This window comes from Nannobrachium achirus (assembly GCF_963921795.1).
Source record: "Nannobrachium achirus genome assembly, chromosome: 18".
Classification (NCBI taxonomy): domain Eukaryota; kingdom Metazoa; phylum Chordata; class Actinopteri; order Myctophiformes; family Myctophidae; genus Nannobrachium; species Nannobrachium achirus.
The window spans coordinates 23,338,568-23,342,704 of NC_137825.1; the positions used below are offsets into that span (position 1 = coordinate 23,338,568).

General features: G+C 43.2%; 1 long non-coding RNA gene across 1 annotated transcript; it reads right to left on the minus strand.

Moving 5' to 3' along the window:
- Positions 1-490: 490 nt before the first annotated feature.
- LOC308303240 lies at positions 491-3,379 on the minus strand. The gene is made up of 3 exons (XR_013962974.1): positions 2,756-3,379; positions 1,863-1,927; positions 491-1,768 (listed from the first exon to the last, which is right to left on the minus strand). It is a non-coding gene; the product is annotated as an uncharacterized lncRNA (long non-coding RNA).
- Positions 3,380-4,137: the final 758 nt, after the last annotated feature.

Here is a 4,137-nt window from a genome sequence, read left to right on the forward strand (position 1 = left end):
CATCAGCATCATGCCAGTCATTCATATGAACAACTCCTCTGCTGTGTACCCACTAAACTATACCAAACTGTCTGTAATCCATGCCTGGTGTTTCACTGTTTACTGAACATTATAGTTAATTTGGTTAACAACACAATAGCTGATATAAATAATAAAACGGAGTGCCATTAAATAGCATTTAAGTGTACAATCTGCCAACTGTGAGTAATGTATTCAATCAATCAATCAATCAGCTATATAATATGCAATGTGTTCACTTTCTCTCACTGAGAGAGTTGCAACATTTATTTTCTGTGAGGGAAACAAGTGAACACTGAACAGGTCTATGAAAACAAGCCCAAAAGACCCTTTAGCTCTATTACATCAGCTAGTTTCAGAATTAATCTTGAAAGCAATGCCAAATAAGCAACTACACAGGAAAACAAAATCAAAGTCTCTTATAATAAGCAAACCTGGCAACAAGACAGGAAAACAAGACCAAAGTCGCTTATAATAAAAAACATATATATATATATCTTTTTTTTTTTTCTAAAGATATACTGTACCGGTAGGTCTACCAGAGATCGTGCTAGTATTTTAAACTGCTGGTCAGCGTGACCTGGCACGATTACAATCTACCAGACATCTAATAAAAAGACCTTTCATAGATATCTGTATGCATTAATGACAACCAGGTCCGTATAAAAGCAGCCTTACACAACCATAAGCATTATGTTTTGGATTGAACTGTCTGAACATAATGCATATAGGCTATACTCAAATGTTAGGACCAACTTGCACAAATACTGTATATTAATTACTGTACCCACATTACCATTTGCGCATTGGCGTGACATGTTAAGGTAATACATTAGGATAGGTACTCACAAGTTATATTGTGGATACAAGCAGTGGATGCTGTCCCAGCGTCTGGTTTAATAGGACAGGAGAGCCTTTTGGGGAAGTTGACATAATTGCTCCTCATATATATATTCCATTCAAGGTAACGTTTAACGTGTCCAGCTGTCCACCGTGTTTCATCTGACTGGATGCGACAGACCAGTGTTGCGTCCATGTTTGTTGTTGTCATCTTAAAATGAGCGTGCATTGTTGTTAATTAGTGGTTGAACAACTTGCCAACTTTACTCACAAGTGCCCTCTCGTTTGAAAGGGTCTGTGATGTATTCTAACTAATAACAACTTGTTTTGACAGTCCATCCATTTATAGTACATATACTGTACAAATAAACCGCGCGCCTGGGTGCACCGAACGCTGTGCAGCGTCACACAGTGTGATAGAGGGGGGTTCCATTGAGGGGGGCTTCCGATGGACGGTCAATTGCATTGACCATCATTTGGACTGAGATTTACCGGCAGTCGGAGTCCCCCCTGGCCACAGGAACTAGGCAGCACCAGCGCGTTAGCGAAAGGGGGCTCCAATGTGAGAGGGGGTTTCTGATGGACGCATTGACCGTCATTTAGAATATAAACTGAGGGGGCCTAACTTGCAACTCGGGGGGCAAAGCCCCCTGAGGCCCCCCCATGGAGCCGGGCCCGATCCAGATACAGGAACAGCTTTGCACAGTCTCAAAGAAGTACTTCCAACCTGGAGGATATTCTGTGGAGAGCATTATGGACAAACACAGCGAAGGCACTTCGAACATCTGGATGGCCGGCGACGACCACTTCATCCTCCAGCTTTCAGCAGAGTCTGGGCCTCCTTGAAACGCCACGATCTCCAGGATACCCATACGGACGCCACTGGTGTGCCTGTCCACATAGTCTCTCTCTAGATTGGAGCACATAAAAAAATGAACATTAAGAAATATCCCCTAATGACAATGAGAGATGTGTTTTTCTTGATGCCTGAAATGTTGATTTACCTTGATCATTTTCGCAAACTGCAGACGTGTGAGCGCCACCGTCTGTGCCTGGCTCGAACTGTGGTCTACATAAAAAGAACACAAGTTAAAGATTAGGAACATAGGACATGTATGTCAGCGAGCATGCTTTACTTGTGCCACAACAAATTTCCATTGAGATTTCCAAAACTTTATATTAGTGGCATGTTATATGGTCTACCTGCACAGCCTTTGTGATCCGATCTACCTTTTGGGCACCCCTGCACTATACTGTATACCGATATCTGATATTTTGAGTCCAGCCTTACTAGGTTAGCACCTTTACTATAAGTTTCAGGGGCAGCGTAATGCATCCGTGTGTGTCCGTGGCATGGGTTAGCGCAGTGCTTCTCAAAGTGGATTTCAGGGACTCTAGGGTAGGGGTCTTCAACCTTTTCAGTCCAAGTTCCCCTGAGAGAGAGATGAAGCAGGGACCCCCAGATTCCATATAGTTTCATCGTTTGACAGCACAATCATCAGTGTATTTTGGATTCATGTCAATTTGTGTTATCAGATATTTAACCACTTGAACCGTCAATACTTAATAAACTTGACCTTTCACGCTGTATTTAGTGTGCTCCTTTTCCCCTCTACACCAAACCTCTTTGCCGAAAATAGCCGATCTACAAGCTTGTAGGTCTGCTATTTTTGGCTAAAGTTCTCTGAATATGAACATTAGAGTTCAAGTGGTTACTAGGTTCTAGAGAGACCCTGGAATTTCTTTATGGGAGTCTAAATTGACCCTGGCTTACATGTCTGTAACTTTGACAGTGTACAAATATGTGTACGCTGTCAAAGTTAAGGGGAGACCTTCAAATTTCAAAGTTTAGAGTACCACTGTGTTCGTGCGTGCATGTGTGTGCGAGACATCACACCTGGGTTGGGCACGGTGAGGAGCACGGTGGTCCTCCTCCACCACCTCCGTCAGCTGGAGGCTGATGTCCAGCGTGTCCGTGCAGTTCACCCTGCCCCGCTGGGTGTAGTCCTCGCCCACCAGGCCCCCGTCCACCACCCGGCACAGCCCTGGCTGCTGTCATCTCCGCCACCGCCGCCTCCCCAGGGCCAGCCGAGGTCTAGCTTCTCCATGGTGACCTGGTAGACGGTGCCGTTGTGCTCGTGGTTACAACTGATGGTCGCTCGGCCTGGCCACCAGCTCTGTGTCGGCCTCGATCAGCTCCGACGCCGGGGTTTCTGCGGTGTCAACCGCTGGTGCCTCGTCCGTACACACAGATGAGGAGAAAGAGGGAGATAACAAGATGCATTAAAATCTTAAAGGTTTTGAGTTGGAATTCAGAGTTGGATCAAAGATCTAGAACAAAGTTAGGGCTGGCCATCTTCCTGATTGTGGAGACGTGTGGTTGATCACAGACTACTTCCTTTTGTCTGAGGGAGAAGGTAGAAGGAAATATTGTACATTCTACTCCAATACATTTGTGAGACAGCTTTAATTATTTGACAATGGCCAAGTTAACATGCTGCATACTAATTGATGCTTTAGTATTAACCTCACAATGTCATAATATATAAATATTAACATAGCTTATACATACCGTCTAAGAGTCCTCGCAGTGACCAGAGAAACAGGTATTCCAAGGCAGATAGATTACTACGGTGGGAGAATCTGGCATGACCTATTAGAGTAAAAAGAATGACAATAGCACACATCGCTGAATTAATGACATTTTCATTACATCCCATCACTAAACAGCAGTGGAGGAAATATTGTACTTTCTACTCAGCTACAACAGTTAACATGCAGCTTTAGTTAGCTGCAAATTGCAACTCTAGATTGTTTTAATATCTTGAATCTAGTTGCAACATACTATTGGCAGCCCATGAATCCAAACAGAATAGTGGCTTCCTGCATTATGTGCAATTAGAAACATGCAGTGCATGTGGTATGCAGGACCATTGATTTCCCACTTCAAACTCCCAACACTTAAGAAAAAAAGAAGAAGAAAATCACCTGCATGGAATTTCTTGACAGAAATTAACTCATAACATCTCTACAAAGGATTTTACCAAACAAACACTGTAGATAGAGAATAATTCAATGATAATTCAAGCTTTCTATAGCCTATTGCTGAAATGTTGGTGAGTTTAATGTTGTTTATTACAATCAGACTTTTCTGTTTGGATGTATGGGCTGTTCAATGGTTGATGTTGCAACAGTCTAAACAGCTAGAGCAGCTTTCATGTCAAGACCCCCAAATTAGCCCACGGACCCCCATTTGAAAAGATGCCATGATTTTCATGG